Source organism: Argiope bruennichi, chromosome 4 (assembly GCF_947563725.1).
Source record: "Argiope bruennichi chromosome 4, qqArgBrue1.1, whole genome shotgun sequence".
NCBI lineage: Eukaryota > Metazoa > Arthropoda > Arachnida > Araneae > Araneidae > Argiope > Argiope bruennichi.
This window is the reverse complement of record NC_079154.1, coordinates 133,323,096-133,344,040: the sequence shown is the minus strand read 5'-3', so window position 1 is coordinate 133,344,040 and position 20,945 is coordinate 133,323,096. Positions and strand designations below refer to the sequence as shown.

The following is a 20,945-nucleotide window of genomic DNA, read 5'->3' as shown; positions in this document are numbered from 1 at the left end:
CCAACTTCCACATTTCACCTGGAGTTCGCTTCTGCTAATTTCAGCTATTACTAACACTTCCGTTAGCTGGGTTTCAAATCTATTTGTTTTGAGCTGTGAGTTTGACCTGCTCAGTGCAGGAGTTAAGTGAAAGGAGCAAATTTCATCCGGGGCTAATTCACACCTCTTCACTCCATTTACCTTTTTCCGGCAGCGAAAAATCAACATGTTGCTTCCCTGGCGAACAGAGAACTTCATTTGGCGACCGCTCTTGGCGCCCTTTTTCGATTTCTTTGAAGAGTTGCGACTCGGCTCTTAAATCCTCGCGATGCTCCTGCTTCCCGTGACTCTTCCCGCTGCTCCGAGTTCGCCGGGCTCCGAACGTTTTTGAGGGGGGCAGAATAATTGTTGCGAATATTTGTGGTGATGAAAAGTAAATGATTATTAACGACAGGTACCGCAGAAACTGTTTAAGTGGTTGGTAAGTTGATTTACTTTTTATTTTAGAATGTTCAATATCACTTTACGTTCTAGTTGATTTTAATGTTTGTGGTTTAAAATTATAAACGATTTTTATTAATAATGCAGTTTTTTTACATGCAAAACAGTGTCCATACAAGCGATTAAGTTGCTTTTAATCATAAGATTTAGTATACTATTTCTTCGTATTAATTTTTTTAAGGTTAAAATGAGTCGAAGGTATGTTTGATGAAAATTGAAATACTTTTTATTAGTATTTATATATTTATTAGCTATTTTTAATGTATTGAAGAATCTATCTTACTGGACGATAACTTTTTAAAATTGCATAAAATGTGTAAAATGTGTTGCCACTTTTTTTACAATTGTTGTTTTATTTATCTGATATATGATATGAAGGTTAATTTTTTAAAGAAAATGTTTACTTACAAAATTTTAATTGTTTAATATTTGAAAATATTTAAGAGTTTTAACTTTTCCAAATTAATTTAAATAGGAAAGAAAGTATTGTTACAAGTCAGTTGTAATCCCTTGTATATAGTTGTGGATTGTAAGTAAATAATTTATTTGAAAATGATGGGCAAAGTATGACTTTGAAACAGGACATTCAATTTAGTTCTGGCAAATGATTTGCGACTTGCATATTCAGATTTATAAACGTTTAATTTCTATAAAAATGTTATTGCCTTCAGAAAAAAATTAAATAGAATACAAAAAAATGTCTGGAAATTTTTAAGAATTTTTTTTTATTAACTGAATTATTCTTCGTTGCAACTGTTTTGAAATAATAATCATTATAATTATTTCTTTTCTACATTATAGGAACTATTGTTTTCCAAAATGTGTTAAATTTTAAATATCAACTAGTTCCGAAAATGTTATGCTCTGCTTCATTTTATTCTACTAAAAGCATCTGAAATTTTGACAGATGATTCGAAGCAAGAATTGTATCTTCTAAAACACGAGAAATTCTTTTCTTGTTTTCAGGAAGTACAGTGAAAAATTTTGATTTCGGTTGACTTTCTTTTATATCCTCTTCAACAATTTAATTAGAATGAATTATTTAAAACCTCTTTTCAGATCTTTTCGTTTAAAATTAATATTTTTAAACAGACTTTTCCTATCATTTTTTCTATTTGAAAGATTCTCCCTTTATAAATTTATTGAAAAATTCGATATTCTAAAGTAAAACTAAATAAAAAATATAATTTTTAAAAGATGCACAAAAGTCTTTGAATTCGTTTATTTGCCTTCGATATTAAAGTTGCGGAAATTCAATTCCATATGCGAGTTGTGAAGAATTTCTTCAGGTTCTAAATATTTGGAAACTTTTGAAGTTTGATCGGCGATTTTTTTATATTTGTATTGTAAAAATTCAGCAAGCTTCGATTTAAAATTGTGTTATTTCAATACATATATTGTTTATAAGCTTTTTATATCAATTTAAATTGATATAAAAAGTTTATAAGCTTTTTATATCAATTTAAATTGATATAAAAAGTTTATAAGCTTTTTATATCAATTTAAATTGATAGGTTAATAAAGAATAAAAATAATTTTCCTATTAAGGGTTTTTTTTTAATTCTTGACCTCTTCAGTAATTAAGGAAATATAAGTATGAATCTAATTTTGGTTTTTAAAATTTATTTATAGCTGTAGATTTCGAACGATCTCCGATTTCATTTTCAAAATATGCACAAGGTGTTTCAAAGATTCAAAGAAATTTTAAAAAATCAATAATTAACAGATAGGGGAATACTATTTTCACAGGAGAGCTGGAATGAAACATTTTTTTTTGTCACGAAATCAGAATTTACTGGTTGCATACTTTACCATTTGAAAAGGCATAATGTTCAGCAGCTATTGGAGCTATATTTAGTAAAGTAAAAGACAATAAGTGAATAAAGCTTCACATGTGTTCAGTGGATCATCTTCTATTGAGAAAACATAGACTTGAGAGAAATCCTCAAGTTTCCAAAATATTAGGCGCCATTTTTTATGATTAAAAGGAACATGTTCTGCGACATGTTACTACTGTGGAAAGGGGATATTTTTGCAGAGCACAGATAATCTCGAAAATTTATCACCGCATATCTGTATTCCTGAACGAAGAGCAAGTAAGTGAAAACTTTTATGCCGTGTTCACTGAGCTGTCTTTCCCTGCGTCATGTGCATGATGAGGTTTAATTAGTAATCAGTCAATTCTGGTTTCCCGATCTCTTCGTGTTTTTCTTTATTCACGAGTGAGTGCACGATTTTTTCCGAATTCTAGAAAAACCGTGTTTATTTCTATTTTACAAGAGTAGAAAATTTTAAGCTAGAAGAAATATAATAATTAAAAATGTCTTTAACAGTTTAAATGAAAGTTAATGGAAACATGCTTTAAAAGTATTCACAAATATGATACTGTTTAGTAAAATAATATTCGGAAACTTCGCGATAAGTAGGACCGACGAAACTGCGCCAGTCAATTTTTTCAGGGTCTCATTTTGCATATAAATATATACGATTTTGAATTAAGTAGAGGTAAAAGTTAAACTATATGGGAGAAAGACATGTTGTAAAAAATATAGTTATCGTAAATGCCGATACAGAATTATATAAATTAAAATGAAAGTGCTGAACCAAACAAAGTTATTTTGATTACTATGGTTTCATAAAATCGAATGGACTGGTCTGGCGACTCAATTTTTTTAACGTAAATTTTTTTTCATAGCAAGTTTATATATTTTTTATTACTTACCTTCTAACTATAATACTTTCATCATTAGAATTTATGATCTCCAAAATTGTTAGCCTTATTGAAGTAGGCCGGAACTTTTCAGCTATACTCGTGATTGCCATTTGTTGTCTGATAGATTTTATTATAGCAATTTATTCTTGCATCTCTAAGTTCATCGACTATCAGATCTCTGCTATGAGAATTCAACATTTCATATTGAATGATATCATTATTATAAAATTCCATGCACAATTTTCGGACCCTTTCTATTCGAAAAGCGGCTTCTGGTGTCTTCCCGGCTTTATTTTCCCCTGAAAAGAACAAATCTTTTTTTTAAATTCTGATTATTTAGGAATTTTGCATTTGTATTGTATTCGGAAACTAGCGATATTCGATAAGCAAAAATATGAAGCTGTCGTCAGTTCAAGTCATTCTGAAAGATATTGAGGGAACCCGGCATGTTTCCCGGAATCTAAGGTTTTTAGTGCGGGAATCACATGCTGTTTTTAACTCTATCGTATTTGAATTGTCGTAATTGCATGCATACAGTATCGGGTGTGCATAGACAGTAATATATCGGGTTCTTTACAGGAGGTTACAACGTCTCAATTTATCAAAATCTTTGAGTATTACAATCCTCGCTTTTTTATACGTATGAGAATTAAAGTAATGGATCATTTAATATGCTCTGGTTTTCTGAAATAAATTATTTTATCAGTCATAATTTTAAGCAAACTTTAACATAAGCATAAAAAAATAAATTGAGATATTTCCAAAAATATAGAATTAAAACTGATTAATATTGTTAAACATTTATAAATTTTGAAATGCAACAGAGCAACGTAACTAAATTAAAAATTATTTTTACTGCGGTTTCAAATTAATTTCAAACCTAAAATATTCTCTTTAATATTGTTTATTCATTTATTTTACTCACAAGAATGAAGCGAAAAGTGTTTGAGATATTCAGTGCCATGTTATAATAAGCCGAAGGAATGAAAAAAGCGAATATTCTTATATTCAGTTTGAGCTAGCAATATATATATTTAACCTCTTGCAATTGGAAAAGTAATGAGATGCATTATTATAGATATGTGAGTATAAGGATCAAATTTAATGCTTAGAAATCTCAGAAATAGTTATAAATTTGTTATAATTCTTAAAAATTAATGTGAGGCTTTCTGTTATGCGGCTTTCATTATAATTATTCAACAAGAATGTGAAAACGATGCATCCTGAAAATGGCTGTCAAAAGGGAGATAGGAGTGCAAAAGGTTAAAACAAGCGAAAAAAATATACGAACAGGAGAAAAGAAGGAAAAGTAAAATTACAATTTAAATTCGGTTGATTATTCTCGAAAGGCGAATAAAAAAATACTACATTATAACTATTAATCGTAATATTTTTAAAAAATAAGAATAAAACTAGTATTTTAATTGATTTTGCTTTTTAAGATGTCTTTTCTTTTTGTGTAATTTGTAATTAACAAATGTGTAATAGGCAAAAAAAAAAGTTAGCAAAAAAGAGAAATTTTATAAATCTTTGTGAAATTATAATTTTAATGGAATAAAATTTTAACGTAATTACCTATATTCAAAAATTACAATTTGAATATCTTTTCGGAAGCCTGTTTACTTACTTCAAAACAATTTATATTTTACTTCTATGATTACTAAATGAAATTTTTGTAAAAACTAACAGCTGAAAATGAAATTTTAAACAATACTTCAACGAAGTATTTTTCATTATTTTGTTATATTTGATAATTTTTGTGTCCTGTCATTTACCATACATATTAGCATTTTCACTATGGATATCCGAGTTGTTACAGCATTGATTCGAATTAAGTAATTTTGAACAATGAATGCATATCCTACTGTATACTACTAAGGACAGTATGCAGTACATAGGATTCTGCTTAGGATAATATTGTAGTTAAGACAGATATTAATTCCCTAAAGAATCTAACATGGCCTTGCAGGGAGTGCAAAAGATGCATGCACGACTGCGACTGAGCAAACAACCCAGTATCCCAGTTCGAATCCCGTCATTCGCAATAATGAAAAATCGCGCAAGTTCTAATGTGTGAGCAATGGTAGTTCTAGGCAGTACTACTTTTATTTTAAAATTAAGAATATGAAAATGGTATAAAATACCGGCTTTCTGCTTTTGACAACAATTAGATAATATTTTAATGCAAGACAAAAATAAGTTTTTGAAGTCTCATGTAACAGAAGTATCGTGAACGAGTTCAAAATAATAATAATAATGCAAACTTTGAATATCCGAAGAGAAGATGAATATATCCCCTAGAACATGATTACATTACTCAACATATCGTGTCCTTACCAAAATAGTTATTCGTTCAAGTCGTAACGTATACCTAATATTTTTTTTTTATCAAATTAAAAAAAAGCATACGGTACTACTTGAACCTATCTGAGGCTTGAAATGGGCGAAGTTAATCTTGACATACGGAAACTGGTAACAAAGAAAAAGTTCATTCTTCATATTAATCTTCATAAATAATAAATTTTAGTATTTGGTATTATTTATTATTAGCCATTAAATATAACAACAAAAGTAAATTATTATAAAATGTTTTATTCTGTGATAATTAACATTCCCTTTATCATGAATTGATTTTTACTTAGAAAGGATTTTTGTTGGTATATATATTTAATTTTTTTATGTTGTACAAAATTTCAAAAGTTTGTGAATTTCCATATCATAAAATGAAGGGGTAGTAGAAATTAAATACGTTTTCGACTCTAAGAATTGGGGTTATTAAAAATATCTCCAACAAATCTGCATGCATGTGAAGGATGAGATAATGCATGTCATGTTAAATAGAGATAAAATTAAGTAAAAGAAGGATAATGAATAAAACCATTAATATGTAATGCATCATTTTGATTTGACTTTCAAGTGATTGGAAACCTTTAGTCACTTCTCTCATAATTGAACCAAGTTATTTTTATGTCATATGAAAATTCAAATTATAAGGTGAATCGACCTTTTGATGTCTAATTTACTTCCGAGTTTTTCATTTGTTTAAAAATGGATATCCGATCGTGTACCAACAAGTAAAAGTATTTCTGCAAAGAAAGGCAAAGTAAATAGATGCAGTGACTAAAAATGTAATTTTTTATGTAAATGACAGTGAACATCGCAATAGATAATTAAAACTTTTATGCAATATATAACAAATATGCTAAAAAATTCTTAGGAAATTTTTAAATTCCTTTGGTGGATCTAACGTGTTTACCATATCAAATTTCATATAAATATCTCTCTGCGTCTTTGATTTATTGTATTCACATGCATATGGATAGAACTCATTTTAAAAATGCATTTTTCAGATAACAGCGGGCTTTAAAATGTCCACGAAATTTCATGGCTGAATTTTTGGAACCGATTCCTACAATTTTTCTTTCCTACTTCACTAAAATAAAAATAATGTTACATAATCACATGACATGTTAAAGTGGATCACAAGAGAAATGTTGAAGCATTTCGAAGTATGCTATTTCATATCATTCTTTTTTAAAGATTTGATTCAAAGGAGCCAGTAAAATTATTTCTTCCTTCCTAAAAGAATGATAGGTGTTATCAATACTTGTGAGAAAAAAAAAAGCCACTGAAATTTTCTTTTACTTTTGTGTAATGCAGTGGAAACTGATCATTTCATCAGATGATTCGGAGTTAAATAATGATGACTATTTCCGAAGCGCAGTTTTGGAATGACTTAAACCTAAATAGAAAAACTTTTCTTATCATAATTATATAGTTAAGGTTACAGTTCTAAACCAATGTTTGTCAGCTCGTTCCCATTTCACTTGCATTTCAATGATTCGATTTTCCCTCTCACCTTCAGCGCTTGTCGTCAATGAACTTTCAATGCTAAGCTGCCAACTTGAATTCTTCTCGACAGTATCCAATGAAGCAGAATGCGATTTCCAACAACAACAAAAAAGAAATATAAACCAGCGGGAACAACTCGTATTAATTTAGTACGGCGGGTTTTGTACTTCGTAGTGTAGCGTAGTGAAGTAAACCTCGTATACATTTTGAACGAAAACCCATTGAATCCACTTTCGATATACAAGACTACATATTGAATTTTATCTTGTAAAATTTTCGCGCTTCTGAATTCTGTTCGCAATCACACGCATGTCCAAACTTGCAGATGAGCAGATTGAGTCCCTGTCTTATGATTAATGAACAAAATTTAGTGTTTAGCTTTGTTTCTTTGCATTCTGATTATGTTCTAATGTGCATGGAGGAGAGGGCGGATCGAGTTCAAAATTTAACAGATTTAATGACAAGACAAGAATATGAATTTCATTTACCCAAGTAATTAAATTTTTATTTCTGATGTGCAATTCTGATCAAGTTTTGTGCTACATTTTGCCAGTAAAGCTCATTGAGTTATCCTGTTTATATTTCAGAGTAAAATATTATTATTTTTTAAAATTTATCGTATTCACAGACTGAGAACATAAATTTTTAAATATGCTACCTCTTGGAGGTTTGAATCTGAGTTTCATCGAAAATCAGATATTAAATATTTTAACTTATTCACTGCCAACGAAATTTATAAATGCTTAATTCTATCTCAGCTTTCTTCGAGATATCTCGTAAATGGCAGTGAATGGGTTAATAATGGCGATACCTTTTCGATACTTTGTATTCGTAGATAGAAATGCGAATTGTTATTCATAGATTCTATGAATAATTCTTCTAAAAGAATCGGATTGCTTCTGTAGTGAACGTTATTTTCGCCCGCGTCCTGGACTACGGATAGTGCGCCTTCTGGGCGTCCCGGGTTTGAATCCTGGTTCGGGCATGGTTGTTCTTCCCCTGTGTTCTATCAGTTAGGTGTGTGAAAGAGCCCCCTTGTAAAAAGAGGTTGTGCAAGTGAATGTGTGAATATCATCTTTATGTGAGATAAAGTCAGACTTCTGCCATGGGGGTTCTTTACTCTCAGAAACAACTGCACCCCTCTTTCCCTGATCTCTTGTCTTGGTTTGAATTGGTATTCGATTCAAGGGCGATAAGCAACAACAACGTTATTTTCATGATTTTTATTTTCCTAATTTTTTAAACAAATTCGATATGGTTCTTCGGAGTAATCAACCGAAATACTTCTAAACGCAGGTCATAAAACCATGTAAGAACCTCCTACTGTAAATAAAAATTATGCAAAAGTATTTTTGTATATTTTTTCGGCCATTTTTCAGATTAACCTTAGTAGTCCGCCTTTCAGTTCTTTGGAAAATCAGGCGTTTATTTTCTTTGTACATATTCGTATATGCAAAAAGAAGAAAGTTATAAACATTAGATCCGGCCACAGTTAAAATGTTTAGTTTCATATGCGGTATGAAAATTTGGTCAGTTCAGTATTTGCTCTTGAATTAACTGTCAAATCACTCTGAAAATGATTGAAATTATTCTCAAATCTCCGATTCCAAAAAATTTTTAATCTTACAAAGCTTGCTTGTTTTTAACCAGTTAACTGTTTTTGACAGTATACTCGTCATGGAAAAGTACAACACTTTGCGTTATGACGAGTTTATTCAATCAACTATTGTTAATTATTATATTTATAATTAATTATTTATTATATTTATGTAATATATATAAGTTTATGACATTTTAGATATGCATTTTCCGAAGAGGTCGAAATAGTTAAATGGTTAACCTTAAGAACATATAAAATAGAACACATAAATTTTTTAAATTCTATGGTTTTAAAATACTATACCACTTTTTAGTTTTTCACATATAACTTTTCTTGTAAAAATAAAATATAAAAGTTGTAAAAATAGTTTAAAGTCTCATATATTTCATAAAAAATGAAATATTCGATCATTTTATCGGGATTATTCGCTTGTCCAAACCTTTGCAAACATTAATATAAATTCCAGTGATGTCGAAGAATATCTCTTGCTGTCAATTTTTCTTTCTATCTCTATCTATATTTATAAGGACATCTCTCAGAAAATATGAATAGAAAACATTTTGCCCTTTTTCTTCTATATAAACCAACCCTTGAATATTTATACCACTTGGGCTCAAAAGAGGGACACTTGTTGGTTTTCGCTATTTTTCGAACTCAATATGTATCTCGAATGATGCGAAGATATACCATGAAAGCGGATATCTAGGACTTTAGGATAGTGGCTTCAAACTAAGACTAGCCATTATATTAAATATATCGGCTACTTATATATATTATGTCCGTAACTAGGGTGGATGCATTCTGTCTACAAAATGTTAGCAAGAAATAATGTTAAATTTTATTATTCTAGAGTGAAAAAATTCGTTAACATACGCAATGAATTATAATTATTATTTCGATGTAAAGATGAAATATTTTAATCAGCAAAAAAAATTCGAACATGAGATTTTAATAAAGGTTTGTTTTAGAACTCCCTGGGTTCAAAAAAAGTATTTTTACAAATTGTCTGTCTGTAACAAGGATAACTCAAAAATGCTCTGAGCTAGTCGGATGAAATTTATGATATTTAAGCCATATTTGTAGGTTTTTTAACATCAAATTTTAATAAAACTCTATTCAGAGGAAGTCTGTCTGTCCTGCTGCTCGAATATAAGTTAACTCGATAACTATAAAGTGGTTTGGTTTAGTTATATTAACGTCCCGTTTGAAGCAACACTAGGTCTATTTTGGGACGGACCTCGACATTTTGAACCGTGGTCAGATGACGAGGACGTCACCTGAGCTGGCACCCCCCTCTTCACACCACACCACACCAGCGGGAGGACGTTTGGTCATGACGGATTTAACGTGCAACAGACCCCCTTACACGACGGTTCTTCGGTAGAATCGGGTCTCGAACCGGAAACCCTCCGACTCCGAAGCCGAGACCTTACCGCCAGGCCACCGCGGCCTAACTATAAAGTGAAGAGAATTAGATGTTACACAAATTTAACCCTCTCGCTCACCATTCAAGACGGTGCATCATTTTGACGTTTTATTTATTTTTCAATTTTGATTGTTAAAAATGCCTATAGAATGGTAAAAAGATGCAGATTAAGTTTTCAAAGAAATTCGACTTAAAACAATTATGCATATTTATTTTTCAGAGCAATAAACAAATTTTTGTATTAGGTGAATAATTATGCATTGAATTAATTTTTCAAGTGCAAAGGGTTAGCATCTATATTGGATCAAATGTTCAGCCAAATCTAATAAAAGATTGAACGTCTATCATTTCAGAAGCATGTAAACAGGGTAATAAAAAAAACGCAATGACATGAAATTTGGTTTGTGATTTTATGACTACAGTTATATTCTGTGTCAAAGTTTTATTTCAGTCGGTTGGGAAAAAAAACTCCTTCTAAAACACAAATTCGAATTTTGGATACCGTTAACCACATGCCAGGGATTAGGGTTTATACATAGACCGACTTTTTGAAATACCAATTTTCGAATTCAATATTTTCAAAAACCGGTATTAGCCGGTTTTCGAATTTTGTCAAGAAAAAAAAAAATAGAATGGGGAAAAATATTTAATATATATAAAATAACAAAATTGAAATCATTACCAAAGTCATATATAAGGATTCATATACATACACATACACAAATTATGAAAACTCAAACAAAAATTTCAAGTAATATTTATATTATTTTCACTCATTTTAATTTCTCCTAAGAAAATAGGATTTTAAAAAACATAAAATATCCACTGAGCGGTGGCTAAGTCTTGTGCTTATTTTGGAGACAATAGTGCTTGAAATTGGAAATACTCGTTCACTAGCTACTGAGCTTGATTCTAGTTTTCATGGCATCAAATAACAAATCTAAGTTTTTTTGTTCTTTTATTCGTTGCCTCATATAATGAAAATTCAGCTTTCTGCCTCTGGATTTGTAAGTTTTTCTTCAGGGTCTTGAAGAAACTTATGAATTGATTTTTCCATGGCTTCCTTTAAAAAAGCATTACTCTGAGTAATTTTTTCGTTTTAGTCTTCATCAGAATCGGTTTCCACGTAAGAATTCGGAAATATTCTAGACAATATCTTTCCAGATAACTTGATAATTTCGATTTTTGAATCTTCTAAAAAAAGTACACTAGATTTCTTCGCTGAACTAGAAAGGTTTTGTGGAATTTACAAATACAGCAAAAGAGTTGCTAATTCTACTTGTCTTCTTTTTTGAATTCGTTCTTCTAAAGCATATAATAATTTGAAACTTATTTCAGTGTTTAAAATTTTTAATTCATTTAACAGAAATTCAAATATACCTTCACTTGTTAATAAATTGGCATCTTGCAGCCCTAAGCCTTCAGCTGCCAGACGAATCGGTCCCAACCGATAAAATTCAAAATATTTGTTTTTATGGAAGAAGAGGAATATCCAGGCGTTCTGGATAACCGGTTATCTTAATTTAAAAACCGGTTTTCAAACGTAACAAATTCTCTTTAAAAAAACTGCTTTTTTAAAACCGGGTTTGAAAAACCGTCAAACCCTACCAGGGATTCATCACGAAAACTCTCGCCGCGGATCACACGATAGATTCAGTAAAAATGCCGAATTCAAGCTAAAGGTTAAGATTACGTCATTTTGTACGCCAGTGCCATACATACGAGGCGTTTCCTGCTTTCTCCAAGGTCTATAATTTTTCCGGGGGATGGGGAAAACACTCTTATTAGAAGTTTTGGAGAGACCATTCTCGCTTGTTTAATGAATGACGTTGATGAAAAATAAAGCGTAACGCGTTTTGTGATTCCAAGAAAACAGTTCAGTTATATTAACGTCCTGTTGTTAAAGCAACACCAGGACAACTTCGGGATGGACCTCGTCATTTTGAACAGCAGTCAGATGGCAAGAATGACTCCTGAGATGGCATCCTCCTCTCCAAGCTTCCACACCACATCGGCGGGAGGACGTTTGACCCTGACGGATTTAGCTTAGCCGACTGGTGAATCGGGTCTCGAACCTGAAGCCCCCTCTGGTTGTGAAACCGAAACCTTCCCATCTGGCCACTGCGGCTCTATGCATTTTGTGACTCCAAGAAAACAGATCGGCGGTTTCTGTTCGAAGATGGCATTGTTAAAGAACTATTTCTCATGATAATGAAATAGGCACCCTGATGTTCAAGGATTTCTGGGAAGAAGGGAGAAATGCATCTTCCACAATTCTGACATAGATCCACTGTATTTCTAGTTTTGGAATGATACAAAAGTGAGTTAACACTATAAAAATACCAAAAACTAGGATAGCAGATAGCTTTAATGAATAAATGCTTCATTTGTCGATCATTGAATAGCATCATAAAAGAGCGCGGAATGCTTTTCAGCTGAAATTTTGTGAAAAATGGAAATCTACTATACAAAAGTCCAAAAAATCTGTAACGATGGGTGAAATAAAAAAAAAAAAAAATCACCCCTTTGATCTGCATCATTATTGAATGCGCAGATCCCTTCTGTTTTATCATCAAGCAATTGAGACAATTTTAGGTACTTAAATTGATTTATGTTTATAGGAATAAATCTGTGTTTGAATAAAAATGAGTCATGGAATCATTAAATTCGTATTTTATTTATATACTAGCCGCCTTTGGTGACCAGCCGGTTCGCCAATCTTAATGTTCGTTAAAATTTTAATAATTAAAAATTTTATGCAATTCCAACTTTAATAGATTCTTCAGCAAAATATTTTAAAACTTCAAATTTTGATAGTCATATAATTCACTCATAATATTATAAAGGCCTTCAGTCATAACGTGATATGTATCTCTCTAATTTTCTGTTACCCCTCGTAGAATTTATGCTTTAAATTAAAGTGTAAATGATTAATCTGCAATTAATATAGTACTATTTTTTACTGAAACAAAGCATTTTTTTTAATAATATGATTACTGATAATAGAGTCACTGAGCGTTTAAACTTTATGGGCACTAAAGAATATCTTTCTTAATTTATGTAATATCTCAAGAATTTGTCAACAAAATTTTCTCAGATTCATCATGAACAGATCAATTCATTAACAATGTTTAATTTTAAATGCATCAAACACTAAGAAAATAAAATGAATCGTTTAAAATAATCGGTCTAAAACAGGTTTAAAAAAACTACTTAAAAAACGATGTACTTAAAACTATAAGCATATACAAAAAATATATATAACTAACATAAATACAATTTAATTACAAAAGCATGCAACTAACCTAACAATAATTTAAATCATCCGTTGATAGTGGTTGTCATGACAACAATCAGAACAATGCGCATGCGTGAATTTTCTTCGCCAGTTAGGTAACGCAAATACGTGAATTTTTCTACGCCAGTTGAGGTAAAGCTATGCAGATTATACATTTTTAATTCCCTTTATTCTGTGTTATTTTAATTTAAAAGTATTTCAGAATGAATCTGAAACAAGGATTAATTAACAATGTTTAATTTTAAATGCATAAAACATTAAGAAAATAAACAGAATCGTTTGAAATAATCCGCCGAAAAACGTTAACCCTAGCCTCATTGCTGCTGGGAGAAAAAAACAACTGAAGCCTTACTCATTTGGCGGTGGGGAAAATGGAAGATTTTTTTGGCGGGAAAGTTAGTTTTTAATTAATAATTTCAAAAAAAGGGACCCCAGGTGCACATTCCCGACCTCTAAGGTATACATGTACCAAATTTGATAGCTGTATGTCAAATGACCTGGCCTGTAGAGCGCCAACACACACACACACACACACACACACACACACACACACACACACACACACACACACACATTGAGCTTTATTATAAGTATAGATTTTTAATGCTGGGTTGTGTTAAAGGTGAATAAATGGAGGTCTACAATTTTTATTATTCTGTATTTATTCTGACATTATATTCACTTTTCACTTTAGTGTTATTGCTTGTATTTTCTTTTATTATTATTTTTTTGTATTTGGCACTACAATTTTTTTTTTCTGTTTGTAGATCATTATTTGTTTCAAACATAATTTAATGACTCATTTTGATTTAAATGTTTACGAACATTTCGATACTACTACGAAGAAACAAAACTTTTAAAGTTTCTAGATATTTACATGTACAGTGTACTGCAAGTAATATTGTATTTATTAAGTATTCTGTTAACATGCATGAAAATTTCTACTTAAACTTTTAAAAATAAATTTTAATGACAGTAAGATATGATGTTCATTAATTTGTAACAGTAAGATACGAGATATCTTCAACAGGATAACATTTGCGTTGCAATATGCTGAGAAATAAGCTTTCATTTAGTGTAATAGATAAGCTAGAAATATGAGGAATGTGTTAAAAATATTTTTTTTGGCATTTGTTTTAGTAGGAAATTTATTTAAGGATAAGAAAGATTTTATCTGGTAATTAATCACTTTTCTTTTTCAATTAAAATAGCATTTAACGATGGTAATTATTACAATCGTAGAGAGAGAGAGATTAAAAAAAAAAAAACTCAAATGTTTATGAGAATGGAATAAATTTTTAAACTTTTGTTACGTTATCTTGGTTTTAAAACATTTTTAACATTATTTCAAAGCGAATCAGCAAGCTGACATGACATCAAAAAGATATTTTCATTAGACGGAGCAAAATATTTTGTTTTTGAATCGTTAAATCCCGGCTCTCTAATCTGGAACATTAAGGGTTGTTAGTGCTCTATCTCGACTGTTGCATTCTGTGGTCAAAAAAACATTAGATAATCTGATAAAAATATTACATTATATACATCCTGAAAATAATATAATTATAAAAATTAAACACTGTTTATTTTCTTTTAGAGTAAGCGAGAGGTTTTAAACATAATAAAGGAGGATTTAAACTGGATTTAGTGTTGGGGGATGTGTTTTTTCCCTGTTGATAACGTTATCGTTGTATCATTATAAAGCTAATTACTGAAGGAAATAGTTTCCGGGATAGAGTACTTTAAATTCGTTTGGAGCTTTAATATCAACATCATTCATTCGTGCATTCAATTACTGCGGATTATTGCAAGCTAAAGCTAAATGAAGGATAAAAGAAGAACATTTTGTATCCTTACTTTATTAAATTAACATGATTTCGGTTGTTCGATTCCGTACATGCAAAACAAAATCTGTATTGTTACTTGGAAATTTAACTTTTTAATAACTTTTTAACTTAAATAATTTTAATAAATAAAGGATAATTAGACATTATAGTTTTGAATGTTTTTCTATTGAGAAGAATATGGTTAATTAAATACTGGGGAGCAACGCAATAAAAATTCAATCTATCTAAAAATTCAAATTTAGAGAAACATGGTTTTAAAATGATTGCAATATAATATTTTTGTTCGAAAATTGCGGTACAACAATAAAGGCTTATTCTTAATATTTAGCAGTTTTAATAAATAACTCATAATTATTAAAAATTTTGAATAATTTTCAATTTTTAATGACATTCAAATAGTTTCAAAAAATATAACTTCGGTGTATATGCTCAAATTCAAAGTTTTCTAAATTTTTATTTGCATTTTTAAAAAAGATGCATTCCATAATAAAACGTCTTCCAATGAATTAAGAATCGAAATAATGATTCGTATATGATTACTGAGACCTCAAATGACGAACTTATTTCAGTAAGAAATAATTATAAATTTCAAATAATGTTTTTAGCATTTTTACTTTCATTTTCGAATAGGCCAACACAAATTCAAATTGTAGGCGATATTTTAATATTATGTTTATGAGAAATTCATGAGATCAAATGAAAAATTCGAATTAATATCCAATTCCTATTAACTACACATTCAAATGAAAAATGTTAAAATGGATGAGGTTATAATATATTTAATTATTTCGGAATGTTTTAAATAATAGTCTTGTTAATATTGGATAATTTTTCCTACCACAAGAATTTGACTTTCAGTAAATAAAAGTTCATTTTCGAGTGGAATGAAAATATACACTTTCAAAGACAAAATGTTTTCATGAATTTGGTACACTTAAGAATCTAAATATATCCTTTTAATTACACGAATGATAGAGGGAAAAAAACTCTGGAGAGTTAAGAGTCATTCATTTCTCCTCTAACTGCTTCCTAAAAAAAATCCGCTCTCATTCGTTATCTGGGAAAAGAGAACTGTTGATCTCTCGGGGCTGAAAGGCAGCCTGTATTTAATTTGCGCGCGGGATTATATGGGCGCTTAGAGCGAGTTTTGTGTTAATTAGTGCGGTTTAGGATCCCTATGCAAGGGCCTGCGATTCTTTCCAATTGTTTCCCCTCAGAATCTTATCGCTCGCTATTTTAAAGTACACGCAGCGCTATTTTAGTGGAAAAGGACATGGAGAATATTTGAAATATGCGTGAATATGAAATGTATTTTAGACTTTTAAATGTATTCCGATTTTTTCTAGTGTTTTAATATACATAAGATTTATTAAAAGCGCTCCTATACAGCATGAAATTGCAACACCGAAACCATTTTTCTAGCAGTGTGGCAATTGAGATTGATTTAACATTTTCAGTTTTCAAATGTATACTCTTTACTGTTTGTAAAGTGAAGCTGACAGTTAAATAAATGTCTGAAAATGTCAGTAATTTGTTTTTCAGGAATGAACACTTTCTTAAATAGTAATCTTATCATGACCTTTTCTCATATTTTGCCAGAATGGAGCTATTCCATAGAATGCTTAGATATAACATAAAAAAATATATTTTATAAAATTGTTATACAGTAATTCTCATATTGTCTAAAAATGGCAGGTAATCTATAAAATACTTAAGTATTATTTAAAATACAGGAGTTTCGTACAATGCTGTTAACCTTTATACTGCATTAAATAAGTAATACTTTATGAGTTGTCTGAACTTTAAGAGGGTATACGCATGGCACTGAAAAGCCACGTTACTCGGATTTGATTCCATGGCTTGGGTTTCCAATGCGAGACAAATTGGGCAGAAAAATCTGGAAAGTGCACCGCATTCAGCTATTGTGCGGTGTAATGTGCATCATTCTAAGCAAAGGATGATTGAGAGCCGCTACACTTGATGAACCTTCAATCCGATGAATAATAATACTATGAATACTATTGAATATATTACGTATTTTCTATGCAGCTATTAATCTTAGAATTTAGATTTCGGAACTAATGCAGGGAATTGGGTTTATTTGTTGAAAACCATATTCATAGTATAAACAGCTTCATCTTACGAAATAAATTCATTATTTTTGATCAAACGCTTTTCTAAAATATTCCACGTTGAGAGAAGAAAAATAACATTTCGTGTTGTTCTGAAAAAAAGTTTCTTTTATTTAACAACCAAAAGAGGGATATTCTTTAAATAATTGCCTATTGTAGAGTATAAAATAAAAATGATTTCTTAGAAACCGAGTCGATTTCAACTTTTAGTAAAAGTTTGGTATTGTTCACGAACTTTCCCATTTTTCTTTCTCTTTGTAGAAAAACTTTTGATATAGATATCACAGGTTTAAAATGAGCTTTGATACATTTCACGGAAGCATTTCCGAGAAATGTTTTTCTGTCGAAGCATAAATATAACAACTTTTAAAAACTTTATTATTGCAATAAATAATAAATGTGATCCGAGTTTTTGTTTCTTTGAAACCTTAAAGGGGAAGTTCCAAAAAATCATTATGTTGCTAACTCTTTTTGTATGATATATTTTCGAAGAATCTTGAATGTAGCTTTGCGATATTTTTAGTTCAAAGTCATACTTTTAAGATCAGCTGCGAAATGTGTTTTATTAGTTGCCATTTTGTAAAATTTTTGAAAATATTAAGTTGAAAAATCCGAGTTTACCTCTGATTATCTCCATTAAATTTATATTCAATTTATCAAATAATTATTTAATATTCTTTCTATAATATTAAAACAATGCATTTTGCTTAACATATTTTTTTTAAAAAAAATGTTCTCTTGCAAAATGTAAGGACGGAAAAAAAAGGTAAGTTGTTTTTGTGTTGAACTTTTCAGCTTTTGCTGACGACGATTGATGTGAATGATTCTTTCTACTCAGTCAAGAATACAAGCATTACTGTTCGTTTCAGTATCCCGAGGCTAACACTTTTCGGCGATTCTATCTCATTAAGGGGTGAGACGCTGAAGATGTATGCATTTCTGGAATTTACTTTATCGTTTAATGTAAACATCTTCTCCTTTCATCTTTCCTCCCACCCCTATTATGTCGAATGAAACCCATCCTATCGCTTGTTCAAAAGCACGGAGGGTTTTAGAATCCGTTGGCAAACTATATAATCATCCATCTCAAGAATCTGATTCATCTCTACGTTTTAGACTTCCCCGAATTAGAAAAATCTATTGCGACATTTTATCTATCAGTTGGTCTGCCTTACTGTGAGTATGAGCCAGCTGGAAGGGTCTCCCTGAAACTTTCTCTCCCTCATTCTTTAATAAAAGTGTTATCCCTCCCACCTCGTGCAAAATTCGTAGACCTTGGATAATGCAAAGAATGCCGTGCTTGGCATTATCTGCCTTAAATTTTTTTACTGAATCTATCGTGTGACCTTTGGCGAGATTTTTAAAGATTGAAACCTAGCATGCGGTTAAATCAATTATCTAAAATTTGAATGTGTGTTTTGGTCGCGTTTATTTCTAAAAACTGATTGAAACAAAAGTTTGACATAAACTATAATTATAATTACATACCGAATGAATATATTTAAGTCTCTGCATTTCTGAGTCATCACGTTTACATGCTTCTGCAGTGACAGACCGACAGATGTTCACCTCTTTGTTGAATTTAGCTCAAAATCTGTTATTTGCCTACAATATAGATGCTAAATCTGTGTATCGAATTGTATTCATCTAGATTTCTTCTTTTTGTAGTTATCGTTTCAACTTAAATTCAAACAATGGGACAGACTTCCTCTGAATAGTGTTTGCGTCAAAACTTGATAGAAATCAACAGATTTGATATAAAGACTATATACTAAATTTCATTTGTCTAGCTCATGAAGTTTTTCAGTTATCGTCTTTCATTATATTCCTAGCTGCATTCCACAAATGACTTCACGAAAATGACACAAAATACTCCAATAATAATCTTTATTGAGAGTTTGACCCATTTCTGGGAATTCATAGTGCACAACACTTCGACATTCAAAGAAAACGGATTAGCTTGGTTTTTGAACGCCTTTGACGTAATTGTTTCAGTTTTGTTTCATTTTTCAAACACCATTGACTGTTAAGTTGTTCCTGTATCAAAAGCGCACATCCAAATTTCATGAAGGGTTATATAGGCTTTGAGAAAACATCTGTCTGGCTACTAGAGCACGTTGTTGTTCTTGGAAACTACTAATGATGAATAATAACTATCCTAAATGATGTTATAAAAAATGTCTGACAGGAAACAAATGATATAGAAACTTGTTAAACGATGTATCTTACCATCAAACGATGATTACCAAGCACCGATTCTCTAACCTTACTAATATGATCATTAATCAAAGTGGGTGTTCTGCCAGATTATGGATCACTTACCACGGATCTTTACCATTTTTACATTTTTTTTAATATACCAATAAAAAAACTATGAAGTTCTTTAAAATGTTTTTGCAACATTTCAGATGTTTTTATAGATAAACATTTCATTGCAAAAATGAAATTTAATGCACATTCTTTGCACAGTACATTTCGAAAAGTCAACAAGGTGAAAATGCTGTTTAAAAAATATTTTCAGACAGTAAAATGAAAATAAATACTAGACTGTTACCAGATGTTTATAGAAGTCTTAAGAATTTTTTAATAAAAGTATGTAGATGATATTTGCTATAAATGTATTTTTAATGAATCACTACGGATATTTTTTGGTCATAGTAGTTGTTGTTTCTAATGGCACTTGTCACAGACAAGCCCACTGACTTTAGAAATCAGTGATTCACAGTAGAGTAAGGCAGAACTTTGCAGTTGCACATGAATATGTTAAAAACATTGATATCCAATTATTTAAATCAGTGCTTTCCATATTATTTTTCTTTAGATGGGGACCGAATGGACAAAAACTTGATAAAGGGAAGGAAATTAAAAAAAAACAATTTGCTTAATTATGAACAATTATGCACAAGTAATTATATTAAACAATTATTAAGAAATTGTATAATAATTTGCTTATAATATTGAATGAAATTTGATTTAATAAATAATTTGCTTAATTTTGAGCAATTTAGAAAATGAACAAGTCTTTCACAGCCTGATAAATATTCTATTGAAAATAATAGTGCTCATGTCATTTTATATGTAGACATTTTTATTTCCTTTCAGTTCTTTCTTTCAACAGATAACATGTAATATTCACTTAAACAATATTGAAAAACATCACCAACTTGGTTCTGAAAACCGATTGCAAAATCATTTATCGCCAAGATCCTTGCATTATTCTTAGATATTAATCTTCAGAAGTATAATCTTTTCCATATTTCTTCCTAGAGTTGCTTCCACAAATGGCACCCATAAAAAATAAATCCGCCAAACTTTTACGGAAAGTTATCTGCAAGTTCAACAAAGTAATGGGGAAAGAAATAACATTTTGCCACCCGTAATCAAATGACTTCATTAGAAACGGATAAGGCAACTTTGCCTTAACTTTTGTACAACTTTTCGTTTCCCAGGTGCGAAGAGCCATTACTTTAGTTTTTATAAAAACTATTCCAGTTTCTGCAAATGAGTCAAGTGGACAGCTGTACTTTGAGGTTAATTGAAAAATGATAATAAAATCATGAGGGCTCTCTCAACTCTCTCGCCTATTTTCACGTCATTTAT

The 20,945-nt window shown here is 30.4% G+C and overlaps 1 protein-coding gene across 2 annotated transcripts in view; it reads left to right on the top strand.

The window, feature by feature from the left end:
- The first annotated feature begins 302 nt into the window (after window positions 1-302).
- The window catches only part of LOC129965770 (FMRFamide receptor-like), a 262,298-nt gene continuing 241,655 nt past the window's right edge, over window positions 303-20,945 (top strand). For both annotated transcript variants that reach the window (XM_056079944.1, XM_056079942.1), the window contains exon 1: window positions 303-460. The gene's annotated coding sequence lies outside the window, so the exon portion shown is untranslated. The remainder of the gene's footprint in view (window positions 461-20,945) is intronic.